Genomic DNA, 18,754 nt, shown 5'->3' with positions numbered 1-18,754 from the left:
ATGAGACTTCCTAATATCCCGATAGCATGGCTAAGTAATTTTACCCAAAAGATCCATAATAACTACCACTTAGGCTTCAAGAAATGTAAATGAAGAACTAGGTAAACCCTAACATATGTGACTACCCATCAAGTTGATAGACATCGCTTGCAGTTTTATAAAACAAAAATATTTAAAAATATAGGTTCAAGATGATCAAGAACACTTGCCTTCTCCTTGCTGTTGCTCAGTGAACTCTAGCTCTTGGTCTTGACATTCCTCAAGATGATCCGTGGCGTTGACGTCTAATCGCACGATTACCGACAAAACACACAAACAAAACACACTAAGAATAGAGTACAAAATAAATGAACAACAAGACAAAACCTATCTAGAAAGGTAGAGCTCGAAGAAACTAATCTAACAGCACAAGAATCGTTTAAAACGGAGCTATGCTAAAAAAGATACAGTAAAAACAAGTTTGGGGTTAATTTAAAAAAGAAAATGACTTATTTTTAATTAAAACAGAAAGATTAAAGGCCTTTTTTAAAAATAGAGGGTCCTATTTATAATTACAGAAAAGTTTAGTGGCCAAACTATGAAAAGATAGGGGCTCTTTTGTAAAAACAATAAAGTTCAATGGCTTATTTGCAAAATTACCAATTATCATGATTATTTGGAATTATTTTACATTGGAAAACCTTATTTACGACATTGGCTACTGACTGGGCTGACACGTAAGCAAAGAGGGTGAGGTGGTAGCTGATGTAGCGGCTGACGTGGCACAAAAGGCTGAGTGGGATTATGTGTGCCACATGGCGACTTTCTACTGGTCGGCGAAGGGGTATGCAGGGTTCTAATCGTGGCCGCACGTGATAGATCTAACTGCTCAGGGTGAAGGGGTGACCGGACAAAGGGAGCACGGTGGTGCCTAGGGGAAGGCGACGGCGGACTTGCCGGAATCGAGTTCCGGCCTGTCGTCGGCGACGGCGAGCAGCAGCACAGATGAAGATGCTCACAGGGAGTCGGTTTTGGGGCTTACCGAGGGCGGATCGGCACCGGAAGGGGCTCGGCGACGGCGTAGATGACGGAGGAGAACGGGGGCGCGACGAGTGGTGGCTCCGGCGACCGTGGAGGCAAGGCGAGGGCGGCTCGAGCTTCAGCTGGCGACGGCGAGGCTCGGAGACGGCTCGGTGGAGGCAAGGCGGCACGGGAAAGGCTTGACGGCGGGGCTAGACGATGGGCGGCGACAATGGTGGCGAGAGCTCGAACTCGGCGAGAAAGGCTCAAGATCTCGGTGGGTTTGGGTTGGAGATTGAACGAGGAGGGGGTGGGGTATATATGGGCAGGCTCGGGGCTCTTAAGGCGGTCTGGGACTCTAGAGGCGGCGGCGGTCTCGAGTCCGACTCAGACTCGATGGCGAAGGCGGCGTCCAAGTTGAAGAAGATGGGTGCGGGCGTAGGGTGAAAATGGGTTTTGGTCGGGCGTGTCCTGGCGCGAGGAGGTAGCAGCTCGGGCATGCATGAGGCATGGCGGGGGCTGGCTGGGCCGGGGGCGCGGGGCGCAGCCCAGGCGGGAAGGGAAGGGAGGAGCAGGAGGGAGAGGGGAGGAGGCCGGGCTAGCTCAGGCCGAACAGGCCGAGTAAGAGGTGAGCTGGCAAGGGAAAAAGATGGAAAAAGCTAGGCTGGGTTAGAGGAAAGGGTCTGGGCTGGCTTTAGGATTTCTATTCCCTTTTCTAATGCTATTGCAAGCTATTTCTATTTCTATTCTAAAGCAAACACCAAACAAATAAAGCCAAATAAAAACCCTAAATGCCTAACTCTAGCATGAATGCATTCAAACAAAATATATCCTAAGTCAAAATGGGTTTTGGTTTTAGAAAATAGGTTTTATCCTATTCTATTTGTTTAAACCCTAATTAATTCTAGGAATTTTTAAGAAATTGAGAAATTTGAAAATCAGGGTGTTACAACTATAGGAACTAAGAGTGTGTTTGGTTGCTTGAACCAGGTTTTGGGCTGAGTAGAGTTATATATGTTGAAAAGAAGAGTATTTGTTTGGTTGTATTTGTCTGGACAGATTGAGCTGATTTTCTGTTTGGTTGACTGAATTTGAGGTCGCATGAGCGGATGTAAGAGTTGAGATTGTGATTGGTTACTCATATGAAGATGATTTTATAACACTAACAAGTGGGTTCACCAGTACGAGTAGATGCAGAGCCTACATCCGCTTAACTAGGATGAGAAATGAAGCTCGAATTGAGCTTTACACCTCAGCCAGGATGATGCCGTATATTTGCTTCCGCTCATGCAGGCAAGAAGAGTAAATACAGGGGACCAAACACACTTCTTCATAAGATTATACGCAACCACTGAGCCAGGCTGAGAAGAATTTAGGCAACCAAACACACCCTAAGGGGATGGATGGGATCATCCCATCTAGGCAAACAGTACTTATCCAGTGTTTGATTGGAGGACTCAAACTCCATGGAATATTTCACCAAGATCTGGGATGGTCCGATCCATGAAAAACAGCCGGACTAGGCCACCCACTCCCGTCCGCTAGTCCATGACTCCACCCGCTCGTTCGGATGACTAGTGGGGTTGAATGAACAGTACCATCCATTCTAAATTTTTTCTTCTCTCTTTCTCTATTTGGACAGTGGGGTTACCATAATCTAAAAATGATGAAACTTTTTCTATAGATTCTATAATTCTGAAGAATCTATTTTGAAAAGATTCATATCAATATCCCTTGTAGATTTTTCAAAATAAAAATCTCCAAAGAGGGTTACTTCTAGAAATTTTTAAGGCCTAAAAAAATTCTCAAAAATCTAGAAAAATTCACTAATATTCCTATCATGTGGCTTAATAATTTCTAAAATTATTTTAACCCTATGTTATTTGGTGAAAAAATGAGTTCCTTTGCAATGCTCTATTTATATGCATTTTTATCATTTCATGTGATATTCTCTTTTTAATTCAATTTGAATTCAAACAAATTCAAACATGCACAAATTCATCCAAACTCTTATGGAATGCATATAAATATGATTGTGCACAAATTGAGGTGTTCACCAAAAAATTATCACAATCGACTCAGCTCATCCAATTCATCCAACGAAACAGAAAACTAGCTCATCCTATCCACCATAATCTCATCAACTAAATAAAAAACTGGCTCATCCCATTCATCCAACCAAACAAAAAATTGACTCATCCCATCCTAAAAAACAAGGATGACCCTATCCAATCCAATCTCGCTCTCCAACCAAATGCACCCTAAAACATTGCCGGTACGGACCGGGAACCAATAATTCACATGGAAAACACTAAACCATAGAAACATAACTTGAAACATTCGACTAAGCATGACTACACAGTATGAGTTTGTATTCACACTATATAATTGTAACAACCCATTTTTTTGAACCCTAGAATTAATAGTGCATGGAAATTAGATAACATATATCAAATAAAATCAGCTTAGTTTAAAATTTCTCTAAGCGCGTGTGTTATTTGATTGCTAGTGTTGTTCTGTTTTTTTCTTGAGTTTTTATGAGTGATCTTAAATAAAATATATATCTCAAAAAAGTAGTTAATAAAGAAGAAGGAATTAGAATGAGAAAATAATGGATAGACAACCAGACAAACCTTTTTGGACCGAAATCCTCAATCTTTTTCGGCCTACGCTCCTTTTTCCTTCTTTGGACGCAACCCATCTCCCAACTCCCTTCTCGAGCTAAAGTCCAGTGCCAACTGGCCGCTCCCTGCCTCTACTCCTCTCCTTCGGCCCAACCTCCCTCTTGACCTAGTCTTCTCTTTGTCGGCCTGTCATGTTCCCTTGCGCGCTCTTGGGCCGAAGTGCACACAACTCCCCTCAGGGCTGCAGCCAACCGCCTTGGCCTAGTATTTTTTTCACCAGCCTCCTCTCCCTTTCCTATTGCTGCCAAGCTGGGTTCGTGTGTCAGTGTCATCTTCCTTCCCTGGTGCGTAGCTCTGTGCCTCGTCTGACACCAAATCGGCAATGGATTGTCTCTGAATCCGTCGTAGAAACGAAGGAGAGGTCATCTAGAAGCTCATGAATAAGCTTGCAGAGGACTTCGGAATCGATCTTGAGCCCTATCCCTAACTGGATCATTATAAATGAGGAAACCAGATGCCATGGGCTGTTCGTCCACTAAGTGGGGTCGTCCAGAAGGGCTCAGCTGTGCAGGACCTGGCGGGAGGGCATGCCGTGAGGGGCAGGTGCGACCCATGGTAGGTGTTGAGGAGGCCTAGTGGCCATCAGTTCTGCAGGCCAGTGTAGTGGCTTTGGCCTAGCCAGTCTGTCATGAATTTTTATTTATATTTTTTTTTAATATTTATAAAAATACATGTCCATTTCAAAAAATTACATATCTAACCTACCGTCACCCATCATCCAATGAGAGACACCTTGTGAGATCTATGAGGTAACGATTGAGAATTAAATATATAGACCAAGGTGGCTGCTATGTCAATATCACCTAACTAACAGACAATAACAGGTTGGGTGAAATGATGGAAAAGGTGTTGGCACCTTTTGTTTTTGCCTGGAGCACGGTGTCGGGCGCTGCCTGAGCCCATTTGAGTGACGCGTGCATGCATGTACGGCTGGAAATGTCAGCTCGGCTCGAAAAAGCTTGATGATATACTAGCTCGGCTCGGTTCACAAACCGAGCTAAAATACCGGCTCAACTCGATTTCTGGTTCGAGCCAGCTCGCGAGGGCTCGCGAGCCTCACAGCAACTGCAGAAAATTGTTACTAGAATGCTGTTTGCTGGTTCCAGAATGGCACAACACAAGCACAACTGTGCCTGCACGTCTGCTGCACAAGCCAAATCTAGACTTGACTGAGCTTGCAAACCAAGCTTTCTCTCTATGCTGTATAAACAAGTTGTAACATGACATTATGCACAACAGCACAAGCATAACTAGAATAGAAGATGGACACAACATTTTAGCTAGTCCAATTAACACAGTTAACACAGCATTTTAGCTAGTCCAATTAATACACAGAAGCAACAATCTTGTACAATTAACACTCGACATAGTCACGTAACATAAACAAGCTAGAATAGAAGATGGACACAGCCAAAAAGACTGTTGTACCAGTCACAATTCACAAACAAAGCAGAATAAACAAAGTAGCTACAATTTCATTTGTCCCACTGTTTCAACCAAAATCCCAAGACTCCAGTCTCCACTCTCCACTAGTTACTTTGCACTTCACTTTTAGGAAATGGGATGCTCTCAACTTCATCTTCATTGTCATCTTCCTAAAAAAACACAAGTATTAGTGGTTCATTTGTGTGTTGAAAAGAGAGAACAATATATCATATATTCAAATATAATATAGCATACCGTAAGCATGGGAGCGCCTCTAATCCAGCTAGAAGAACAAATCAAAGCCTCAACCATAGATGGGAGTAGAGAACTGCGATAATCATCTGGAACTCTACCTGCAGCACTAAAAGTAGATTCAGAAGACACAGAGCTAGCTGGTATAGTCAAGAAATTTCTTGCCATTTGCGAAACTATCGGGTATCTGTGTTCATTTAACTTCCACCAATGAAGCAAATTGAAAGCTTTGTTTCCTAAGTGCTCATTCCATTCATGAAGATAAATGAGCAACTCTGACTTTGATGCATCTTGACTAGATGATTGCAAGAAGGACTGAAAATGGGTAGAACATGAGGGCAAGGTAATATTTGAATCTGCATTCGAATCTGAGTTAACACCTTTGCCTTTGGTAGCAGCCATTGTCTTGCATCGATGCTTCTCTTCACATTTTTCATACAACTTTTCCAACTCAATTCGAACTTCACCTAGCTCCTTGTTAGCTACATCACATCCATAAATTTGCTTAAAACACCACTCAACAAATCTCATCTTGTACCTTGGGTCTAGAATAGTGGCTAGCACCATGACATTATTCTTTTCTTCCCAATACTTGTCAAATTTATCCAACATTGCAGTGCCCATAGTTTGCAAATTGATATCACTAGATTCACGAGCAGCTCTTAATGCAATCTTGACATTTACTATGTGTGGATAAAAAACATTTGCGGTGGGATATTTCGAAGCTGAAAATGCAGTTGTTACTTCAGCCAAAGACCCAAGTATTGGTTTAATTGATGAATACAATGCCCATTCATGATCTGTAGGCTGCCACTTATAGTTTGCATCAGTTTCAACATAAGAGATAAGTGCTTCCTTATAAGCAATGGACACTTTCAACATGTGGTAAGTGGAACTCCACCTTGTTGAGACATCAAGTTTTAATCCTTCTCCAATATCCAATGCAAGAGATCTATAAATTTCTACGAACTTGTGCATGCGAAATGCAGACCTTTTGATATACTTGACAGTTTGCCTTAAATTGTCTATCAAAGGTCCTAAGGGTTCTATGCCATCATTCACCACCAAATTGATAATGTGAGCACAACAACGAACATGGAAGTATTTAGCAACAAAATAAGTTGATTTTCTAGCTAAAATCTTAGCCTTTAAATTCGAACAGCAACATCATTGTTGGAAGCATTATCAAGAGTAATTGTTATAACCATGTCTTCAATTTTCCATTCAGCTATGCAATCAAAGACAGCTTGTCCTATCACAATCCCAGTGTGTGGAGGATCCAATTCCACAAAATTCAGCACACGACATTGCATATTCCAATTTGTATCTATGTAATGTGCAATAAAACACATGTAGCAAAGGTTTTGATTGGATGTCCACAAATCACAAGTCAAACTAATCATGTCCACATTTCTAAGACTCCTCATAAGAGCATCTCTTTCAAATTGGAAAACCTTCAAACATTCACTTCTTATTGTCTTTCTACCAATAAACTGATATTCAGGATTTAAATACCTCAAGACAATATTGAACCAAGTGTGCTCAACCATCCTAAATGGATACTCATGGACAATTATCATCTTAGCTATCACTTTACGAGTTTCTTCATGATTATACTCACTAGGAGTGACAATAATAGGGAGGTTTGAGTCACCTAACTTTTCTAAAGCATAATTGAGAAGAGCTTAAGACCTCTTCTTAGCCAATTTGTTCAAGTAGGGTGTGCACTTCTTCATATGCCTCATAACATGTGATGTAGCTCCCCCGGGTCTGTAAGCATACAATGTATAGCAAAACATGCACTTTGCCTTTATTAGTATCTCCCCTTTCACCGAGGATGGAACTTTGACCTCCTTAAAGTTTTTCCAAACACCCGAGCGCTTCCTCCCCTTAACCTTCAATTTACTCCCCTTGACCTTCAGCTTCTTGCCCCATTTTGTTCCACCAGAAATATCTGTCGCTTCCTCATCATTGCTAGGATTTGATATTGACATGTCATCATTGAAGTCAAAAGAGTTATCCTCTGAATTGTCATCAGAAACCACCTACAAAGAAACATAAGGTTAGCCAGCGAGCCAAGTGAATGAATGACAATGGTACACAAATATTTTGAGACATACACTAACTATTCCGTATCTACGTAACGTTGTAGAGATTACCTGTTGATCAAATTGATGTCCCTGTCCACCACAATCTTCGAGATTACTTGGCGATGGAGCTTCCAACAGTGGAGAGATGGGACAAATAGAGGAGCAAGTGGACGCGCCAGATCGCTTAATTGGATGTTGCTCCATGGAGTTGCTGTTGCATCAACATCACACAAAAAAGTCCAAATTATATAAGTTGTTGTTTCTTTTCCATTCTAATTAAATGTTAACCTACTGGCCAATGATCTTTTAGCAATGGTGGACATTGTAAAATTTCTTATGAGCATAATATTGTAAAATTACTTATGAGCAGAGGAGTTAAGAGTTAACTATGACATAATATTGTAAAATCTATTCTCTATTCTATAATCTGTACAATAGATATGAGCACTCAAAATCTATCATGTAATATGTACACCGAGTAGACCATTTTCTCTAATTTCCTCTAATATCTAATTTGTACACAGAGAAAGCCTATTCTGTAATTACCTAGGCCTGGGCTGGGCTATTGCCTGCGGCCTGCGGGACATGGCGGCGTGGGGAGGGAGAGCCCGGAGAGGGGTAGTCGCCGGCGTGTCTGCGTGGGGAGGGCGATGTCTCCAGCGTGGGAAACCTCTTGCAGTCCTGCTCCTGGGCTCCTGGCATCCTAGTGGCTGGAGGCGTGGGGAGGGGCCAAACCGCCGAAGGGCAGTGTCTTCGACGTGGCAGCGTGGGGAGGGAGAGCCGGAGAGGGTTGTGTGTGGAGGGCCTGCTCCTGGCAGCTGACGGCCTGGCGTCCTGGAGCCTGGAGGTGGTGGCTGGACTGGAATGCTGCCGACCTGCTGTGTTGGTGCGGTGGTGATTGGTGCCTGGATCTGGATGGGAGGCCGGGAGGAAGAGTGGAAGACTGAAGAGGCGAAGACCTAGGTGTGGTCGGCTGGAGCCATGGACGTGGAGTGGCGGTGGGCTGTGGCTGCGGGCCTGTGGTTGCATACATGCGTGGGCTTGTTGGCTTGGGCTGTGTCTGTGTTCAACGCTGGATTAGGGGCCTCGTGTCCACTGGCTCGCGAGCTGACTCGGCTCGGCTTGTTTATACAATGAGCCGAGCCGAGCCGAGTCGAGCTTCCAAGAGTCCGAGCTAGCTCATGAGCCTTGAGCTTTTTTGTCCAGCCTTGCATGTGAACCTAAGTAGCATGCATCATGAACCATGCATGTGAGCTGAGGTGCATGCATGTGAGTCCATCTGCGCGTTGCCCGAGCCTACCACCATGCACCATGCATGGTCACATCACTCATCGTTCGCTTTCAAGATGTTGCCCTCTCACGTGAGCACACAGGCCCTTTTAAGATTTCAAAAATTTAATAGGGCGATAACAAGGTGTCTGTCATGTTAAGTATCATCCGTTGAATGGATGATATCTTGTTATTACCTTTTCAACGAGAAGTTTAGATGTGCAATATTTTAAAATGAATGTGTATTTTTATAAATATTAATAAAATAAATATATAAATAAAAAATTTGCTGTCATGTGGGTGCTCGGCCAGGCGGATGACTGCGACGGCCTAATGCGGGGCAGCTCACTCGGGCGCGTGGAGCAACAGACCAATGTGGTCAGGTGGCTCATGAGGGGAGTGGCAGTAGAAGGATGGCCCAGGTGGGCGCCTGTGCTCACGAGGCAGGTCACAGGCTATTCGCAGGAGGCAGCCCAGGAGGCAGTTGTGGGCTGGTGCGGCTTGGCTGCATGGCCCAGGTGGCAACAGGGACCGGGCCGGAGGCTGTTCATCGAGCGAAACAGGCAGCTAAGTTGTGTGGTGTGTGCAAGCGACAGGCTAGAGCGTGAGTGCGAGCAGCGCAGGCGGACTGAGTGGCCACCGTTATGCTCGGCTCATGGTGAAATTTTTTATTTATATATTTTTATTTTTTTAATATTTGCAAAACTGTATATCTACTTAAAAAAAATTACAAATATAACCTATCGACGCTCCTTAGAGGTGTGATAACAAGATGTTATCCTTATAAGGCTCATAAGATAGGTTGGAAATTAAATATGTAGACTGATGTGACTACCAGTCAAAGTGTCGTCTAATCAATCAGCCACAGGAGTGTTGGCGCTGCAGTGTGCTCACCGAAAAAGTATCGCCAATTCAACATGGACCATATTTCCCTATGTAAAGCGTGGCTCATAGCATTTTGTTCCTACCACGCGTAGCTGCCGGTGCCTAGAGCATGGTGAGGGCGCTGCCCGAGTCCATTTGCATCCCACGTGATGGCCAGGGTTAAAAAACCGTCAGTAACCGTTCAAAAATTGCGGTTACCGATCTTCTCGGTTCGGTCCGGTTTCAGAAACCGAACGGTAACCGAAATTTGAATTAAAAAATTCAAAAAAATAAAAAAATTTAAAAAGAATTCAAAACAAAGCTTAAAAAAAACTAGACACAATTCTAAGACCTTCTGTGAATTTTTTTTCAAAAATAATATCGTTTGCATCATATTCTATAGGGAGAAAGTTTGAAAAAAATGAAAAAAATTGAAGCGTGCGGTTCAGTTATTAACTCACATTAAGGAAAAGTGTAACATGTAAACACATATTTTTCTTGTATAAAACGTATTTTAAGAGAATCTTTAAAATTGATTTCACTTTATTTAGAGTTTTATTAAATTCTCTATGATTTTTACAAAGTTCACAAGAATAAAATGAATATGTTAAGAAATAGCACTGTAATTAACTTTTTCATGTCTACTATTATTTTTTCTACGTAAATCATAGTATAAATAAGCTAAAGCTAATGAAAGTGGTTTCACTAATTTTTGAGGTGTGATGGGTCAGTTATGAATTAATCTAGTCGCAACATATTTACACAATCATGCATGTTACAATAACTAATTCATGAGTTCATGTATTTTTAAAAGACATAGGATCATGTAAGAATACTAACAAAATTAGCTTCATGATTTTTGGATTAGCAAAGAGTAAACTATGCATTTAACTTGGTTTAACAAATAAAATTTATCACAGAAAATTTTGAACTTTTTTATGAGTATAAATACTTTTATCATGTAGATCATGTTACAAGGAAGCCAACAAAATTTGTTTCACTTGATTTGAAGCTCAGATGAATTAGTTATTGATTTTACAAGTTTGAGCCCTATTTTAGGTTTTTTGTTGAACTGCGCTGAAATTCGATAAAACTGCTCGATAAATCGAGAAAACCGAGCGGTTACCGACCCAAACCGCTCGGTAACCGACCAATTCAAAAATGCGAGAAAATCGCTCGGTAACCGACCCAAACCGCTCGGTAACCGACCAAAACCGATCGGTTACCGAACAGCTAAAATCGCGATTTTTTTTCCAAAATTCAAATTTTACCAAATGAATTTTCTCCGAATTTTTTTGAATTTTTGACCGGTAACCGCGGTTATCGCGCATTTTCGGTTACCGCCGGAGCTCGGTAACCGGGCTCCGATCGGTAATGTAAACCCTGGTGATGGCTCCCAGAACCGGAGAAGCAAAGACGAGCACCATGCATGGTCACATCACAGACCTCTCCGTTCTGGGACGCGACTGCCTCTGCTAGTACCCGGGCCCTAACGTGGATTACATGGTCACATCGCTGATCGGTCGCTAGCTTCGTTGCTCCCTGGATGGCAGGAAATCCGAATTATTCAATTTTGTATCTGTTAAAATATGAATATGAATATTCGTATCCGTATTCGTTTCTGAAATGGATACTAAAATGGATATATCCGAATTCATTTTTGAGATTCGGATTCAAATGTGGATATCCGAATTCGAGATATATCCGATTCGTATCCGTATCCGCCAACTAGAGAACCAAATTTTGCTAAAGTTTTAGAAATTTCAGATATGAACGAAATTCCAATCCAATCAAATTGGAACAAATTTCAGTCAATTTTCATCAAATTTTAGTTAAATTTGATCAAAAATTTAAATTTCCAACATGAATTTTGAAATTTTTTTCTAAAATTCCAGCCCAATCAAATTAGAACAAATTTCAGTCAAAAATTTTCAAAAATTTAAATTTCCGACCTGAATTTCGAAGATCGAGTAGATATCTGAATGCAGGTTCGTATTCGAACTATCCGATTCGTATTCGTATTCGAGGATATCCGAATCCGTATTCACATTCAAATTAAAATATGATAAATCGTACTATCTGAATTTGATTCCATACGTATTTGATCCGTTTGCATTCCTACTCGTGCATGCGTGCATACTGAACAATACCATTTTGTTGTCACTGGCTTTGTCCTTTCTTGTCACTGGTTTGTCCTTGTCAACCAAAACTACACGCTTTGTCCTTTCTTGTCGTTACCATCGTAACAAAACGAGATGCATGTCCTTTTAAGGTCCTCTCATGTTGCCATAATAAGATATGGCTCATTAAACGGATGATATCTTCTATGTCACTTTAGAAGTTCGCCACGCTGATCTACTAGGTCAAGCGATGATATGTTAGATTTCTATTTTTTAAAATAGGCATGAAGTTTTGTAAACATTGAAAAATAAAAATATATAAATAAAAAAATTCTGCCTGGCAGGCCGAGAGATGTAGAGTGGGGCTGGGTAAGGCAATGGCGTGGAGTGTGGCTTAGGCCGACATGGTGGGAGCAGCTTGGGCCATGGGTGCGTGCTGAGGCCCAGACAGGATGGCCTATGCAGGAGCGTGAGTGGCGGTAGGTTCGTACAAGGAGATTCATCCATGATAGGTGGGTTCAGCGACTAATAATAGTTTGACAGTAGAGGCATGACAGTTTGTAGGTACATGATATGTATTCTGGGGACGGCTGACACATAGTTCATATAGAGGAAGAATATACTGTGTTATAGGGCGGATAGACTGGCAGCAACAAATCTGTCATACCATAGGTAGCACAGATAAAGAGATTAGCAACAATGATATATGAGCGTGAGGGTTGGCAGTGTACGTTTTCTATGGCATAACAACACGTGGTGTGAGCCTCAGGGTGCAAGTTTGCATAGGAGAGGGCTTGCATGTTTCCAAATCAGCAAGAGCACAGATCGATTCAAGTTGCATGTACGGGATTTCTGAAGTGTGGATCGAAAGGGCGCAGAGATGCATCAAAGGCTGAATTGGAAGGGAGTACTAGAGTGTTCTCTACTTGCAACTGGAGTAATTCGATTGGTTTAGGACTACAGGAGGCTACAATATAAGATACCGGATAATCATAACCTAACAGGCAAGTGGAAGAGCAATGCTAATATGACAATTTCTATATGTGACTTAAAAAGCGACAATGAAGTTTTTAGTATCAATAATGTAGTCAATTAGGAACATAGATATTGGATTCAATTGGCTCTTTTCATGTGGCACCCAACAAGGAGTGGTTCACTTCATAAAGTCTGGTGATTCTGGTTTTATCTACTTATGTGACGACGCGTGTTATCGTGCTGTTGAAGTAGGTGCCATCAAAATCAAGATCTATAATAGAGCTGCTTGTCTCGGGGTGTCAAGGCTGAAGAGGAATATGTATTTTTTTCTTTCAAAATTTGTACATGGAGGTTCGCGCATGACGGTTTCAAAGTGGTAGATTATTCGCCAAGTGACATTTGTTAAATATGTGTCGAATAATTGTATGAAGTTGATTACATATAGGACTTAGATTTGCAATGGCCGTACATTGTGGAGTTAGAATACGACTCATATAATCTAGCCTCCTCATAAATATGAGAGGACAACCGATATTGTAACCATAATGGCAGGTTCACATAGGGCGACGATGGTAATGTAGAGAACCCGGAGTAGCCGATGTCGGAACCATGGGGAGGAGCACCGTAGTAATGCCTCGGGATATAGGCTTTAGCTGAACCTAATTAACAAACATTGCATCTCTGATATCGTATATGTGTGTATCATCTCGTTAGATCAATCCGTTACTTCTACTGGCTAAGATCCTGTTTGTTTTTTATTCAGATTATGGATTCTAACCTAAAAGAAAAGAAAAAGAAACAATCATAATATAAAAGCTTATTATTACATTCAACAAGCCAAGCTGTACTACAATCTCACAATCCTCAATTTGATGGGAAGAAGCTATCACGAATTTTACAGATTGAACTAAATTCTCACAATTTAAGCTAAAATAAATAGACCCTAATTTTCTAACAGCGGTTTTTAAAAATAAAATTTCAGGTCGATGGGAGCTACGGATTGAGATATAAATCGCTTTTACTAATATGTCTGCAGCATCACGTCCGAATACTGAGATCAAGTTAGATTTTTTATTAGGATGAAAATATTAACTTTTTTTTCTCTTGCAATTATTGACCCCTCTGATTACCATATTTGTGTGTATCGATCCTACAATAGACAATAATTACAGGGTGTTTGGTTTGCCTATCCAAAGGCTGAACTGAAACCCCTGTAACATGGTTCCTTCGCCTGCACCAGCATGGCATGCAACTAGACTGCATCTCTCCCTACATGTCCAAGTCAAATGTCCAGTGTTACGAAGACTGTCTTGTTTAGCCAAGCTAGAGCTTTGAAGTGCTGAGTGCACATTTTAACATATCTAGGTCTAGATAGTGCACATGTTTAAAATGGTGCATAAGAGACAAAATTAAATTGCTGTTAATTAAGATTTAATTTTTTCTTAGTGCCAGTGCCCTTGGTGAGGTACTGTAGCTTCACACCTGACAGATACATATAGAAGATCGAGTTTCATGCCATGGAAGGTCATAGCTAGGCACGGTAGTTATCAGGAGCATTTCGACAACTTGCAACTGGACTAGAACTAAGCGCACAATATATATGCACCAGGCCTTTGCTGCTCTATCCAACAACCGAATTATCCAAAAGGCCGACTTTTTTCCCGGACACTAATCAGTGACAGGCAAATGATTTTTTGCTTTTGGAAGCGGTGTCAGGGCCATCTCAGTTATCATGTGATGTGCAGCTTTTTAATTTCATCGATATGAACCTGAACCATCACGCGTCCACAACCATCGCTTCCCACATTATCTTGGATTCACATCCGATTGCAACTTTTTAGCTCGCTCTTTATACGCCCTCCTCTCCCGGCCACTGTGCGCCTCTCATGCTCTCATGCACATATACCATCCGCCCTTCCCACAAACTCATCGCATTTTCCAGCTCGATCGATCTCTTCCTTTGTTGTTTCCTCCGTAGCTGCTCAGTTACATACACACCCAGTTATGAATGAGAGGCATCAGCAAGCTGCCTTGCCCAAGAGCCATATCTGATACAAGGGATTTTAAGGTCAATTCAACTAGTTGTCTACTTGTCTCGACCACATGACCATTCTGGCAGCTCGTAGCCCAATGCGACGAAAAAGACAGTAGCAACTTGGCTTCCTTTCAATCCCATTTAAAACATGTGAACTTGGTTGGATTCTCATGGTAATCAGGAATGTATACGGGGAAAAATATATATGAAACTTCCATTAACCCGCTAGTTCCAAGAAGCACATTTTGTAGGGAAAAAGCCAATGCAGTGGCAATCAGCTGAAGGGTTGTTTGTATGTGTGGTTAAGGAATAAGTTTATTTTGCTCCTCCCAGCTATGTCGCTAGTTCGAATAATTATATAAACTATTAAATCGTTCATTTTACTCCTCCGAACTATCAATAACGGATCACTTTACTCCCTGAGCTGGTTTCGGAAGTGGTTTTATTGACGTGACTGTCACGTCACCGATTTTTTACCACATGGCTGCCACATCATACCTCTCTCTTTTTCCTTTCTTCTTCCCACCCGAAGTGGGGGGGGGGGGGGGGCTCGACCAAGCAGGCTCAGCAGTATGGACCGGGTAGGGAAGAGCAGAGGATGGCCGGCGCAAGCGAGCAGAGCAAGGGCCAGCGGCGACACGCGTGGGCGGTGCAACCTCGAATTGTCAGGATAGCGCGGAGGAGCAACGACACGGATAGAGAGGGGGCGGCGACGGCTCGATCGGCACGGAGAGCAACGGCTTGCTTGCGCCGCTCATGCTTTGCTCTTGCCTACCCGGTCCATGCTGCTGAGCCCGCCCAGTTAAGCCACCGCTGCCCCCTCTCTTTGCTTCAAGTGGGAAGAAGAGAGAGAGAGAGAGAGAGAGAGAGAGAGAGAGAGAGAGAGAGAGAGAGAGAGATGATGTGGCAGCCACGTGGCAAAAAACCAAGTGATGTGACAGCCACGTCAACAAAACCACTTTCGGAACCAGCTCAGGGGTAAAATGATCCGTTATTGATAGTTTGGGGAGTAAAATAGATGGTTTAATAGTTTAGGGGTCATCTGGACCAACGATATAGTTCGGGGGAGTAAAATAGACTTCTTTCGTATGGTTAATAACTTAATACCTATGTTTAATAGGATTAAATGTAGAAAACATATCAATGTCAACGTTGGGCTTTTACGTAAACATATTTAGAAGATAGGTTCGTTTGTAACCGCTGGACCCTGCCGGTGTAACCTCGGTGAGATCACCAGTGAAGGCTCCAGTGTTGCCTTCAACTACGAAGGGTACCAACATGCTCTATGGGATTATTGAAGTGCTTCTATGGTGATTTGGATGACATTCACCGAGCCAAACTCGGAAAGCTCCATGGACAAGCTCTAGGATAGGGTTGAGGTTGGGCCTAATCAGGAATGGGACCAACTAGAGTTTGGGAATGATAGGGAAAGGGTAGTGGGTGTGTCACCTCGGGAAGCTCGAGGGAAGTGCCCTCCGTCAAAATCCAGTCGTTGGGGTCGTCCTCTTCCTTCTCTCCCTCGGTTTGTGTGAAGAGAGTGAGTGAGAGTGAGAAGTGTGTGTGTGTGTGAGAGAGTGTGTCGATTTCCTTAAGTGGATGCTCTGCGTTGTGGTGGTCAGACAACAGGAGCTACCGGTCAGATTGTGGAAAGCCACATGACAAGCCCACGTGGCTGCTTCTGGTGGTCAGACCGCAGATAATCCCGGTCAGACCTCGGGAACTGTCTTTTTCCTTTTTCTATTCTTCTTCTTCTCCAAAGTATTTAGGGCTTTCCTAAAGAGCTCTAGACCATCTCCTAAGTACTTTTGAAATACGTTTGAAATTTAATTTAACAAATAAACAGTAGAAACAATTGCCATGATGATTATGCATACTTAATTACATGATTAACGTTTTAGGACGTGAGCCTCGCGCGCGCTCCTCTCTGTGCTCGTGCTCCAGCCAGGCCTCCTCGCGCTCATCCTCGCGGTGCTACTTGAGGTAGTCGTGCTTGGGGTGCTCTGCTTCCCCGACGTCATGGCTTGGATGGCACCATGGTGGGCACCGATACGAGGTGGCAGGGCAGGAGATGGTGGTGTGCGATTGGGGGAGGAGAGCGACGTTGCAACTTATGACCATGGATTGGATGAGTCATGGATGGACGAACAGGGATGCGTGGGGGGACTGTGGCAGCACACGGTGTTCCCTGCGGCCGCTTTGTGCATGATGGCTGCTTGCTGCTACAGCTGCTGGTCTCCATGGGTGTGTTGCCACCTTCGTCTCCCCATCGCGGAGGCTCCTCCCCTTGCTGGACCTGCCTATTCCCCCAGATCTTGCTCGTGGGGAGACTTTCGGTGTGTGGGAGGCTATGGGGTGGTGCGCTCTTGTGAAGACGCCGGCGGCGGTAGTGGCAGCGCGCCCACTATTTGGCTATCTTCATAGTGGGAGGGCTAGGGGAGCCTAGGGAAAAGTCCTAGTCTAGTTTTGCCAATGTCGACGATGGCGACGCCCTTGAGCGCCGTCCCTCTCTATGGAGGCGTCTGTCGATGTGGCTTCTCTTCCCACTCAATGGGCCCTTCCGGGTGAAAACCTAGTCTATGCTTTGGACTAGCAATGGCAGCGCCTTTGGTGTCACGTCCTTCTTGGAGGCATCACCTTGGAGGACCCTCCCTGTGATTTGGTGTCTATCAACTTAGGTGCTGCACGATTGTGTACACACCTTGCCTCGTTAGGGGCATCTGAGGCTACAAAGTTCCGATGGGGGTTGAGGTCCGCTATGGGAAGTCAGAGCTGCTATGCCGATGGAGCGGTGTGCTTGGTAATGATGACATGCACCAGACTCCTAGACTCTGTCGTCTTTAGCGCTGTGTTGTGTTATGTGCGAACCTTTTTGGTTTAGTTGTCATCGTCATCGTGTTGTTTGAGAGTTTTCACCGGTTTTACCTCTTAATCATGCAATTGTATAATTTTCGGATCTAGTTTTCCTCATAAACTAGATCAACTCTCCTTTTCTAATTAATCATGCAGTTATATGATTTTTAGATCCAGTTTCCCTCATAAACTGGATCAACTCTTTTCTTCTAATATAAAATTAGCAGAGCTCATGCCGTGGTTTCAAAAAAGAAACAACAAGGGACGACTATTTGGAAGGAGAATAGGGCAAAGGAATTGAATGTTTTGTGCTCTTGACCAACAGAGTCTGAATCAGATGCACAAGAGTTTACATGCGTTAGAATTAGATATTAGAGGGACAAATATACACCTAATAATCTAATGTCTTAACACTGCTTCCATGCATACCTTATCCCTTGAGACCCATTCTCATCTCAAATAAATCATCGTACTCATATAATTAAGGAGAGTAGCTGTACGGAGCTGACCTGGTTTGGGTGAGTATATAATTGCATTAATTTTTGTCAAAATGGTTCCGATTGAAAATTCGATTTTTGTAAAAAATATGCACCATTGAGTGAATTATGATGATACACACTGACTGCTTAATCTGTGTCCAAGTTCTATGCACGGAAAGAATATTGAAATGTCATTCGTGGAGTTCATCCAGACAATAAAAAAGCAAATTTCACAGACTAGACCTATGTGCAAAAAATTATCACAAAACTACACTTCTTTGCACCCTTATCTGAACTACACATACTTTGCAAAATTTATTAGAAAACTACATTTTTTAGCACACTGTTAATCTTGCCGCAGACAAATATTATGAAAAGAGGTAGTACCAGTGCATGCATTCATATGCAGTAATTTAGCGGTGTCTGCTACTGATATTTAAAACTTTTGCAGTTCAAATCAGTAAGTGTCTCGTACCCAAGTACTGCATATGCTAGCTGAGTATTGTTCGCATTCGTACTTGAGCTGTGTACGTAGTTCTTGATTGAGAGAGCGTCAGCTCATATTGAGCCAAACACAAATATGTGATATAGTGTGAGAAAGAGAGATGATAGCACTGGCCAGCAGCCATTGTGTCCATAATCATAATCTATACTCTATAAAATAAATGAGTTCCGACATATCCAAACGATTTTTACATATATCTTACACAAT

Source organism: Phragmites australis, chromosome 22, assembly GCF_958298935.1.
Source record: "Phragmites australis chromosome 22, lpPhrAust1.1, whole genome shotgun sequence".
NCBI classification, from domain to species: Eukaryota; Viridiplantae; Streptophyta; class Magnoliopsida; order Poales; family Poaceae; genus Phragmites; species Phragmites australis.
Note: the sequence above shows the minus strand (reverse complement) of the source record.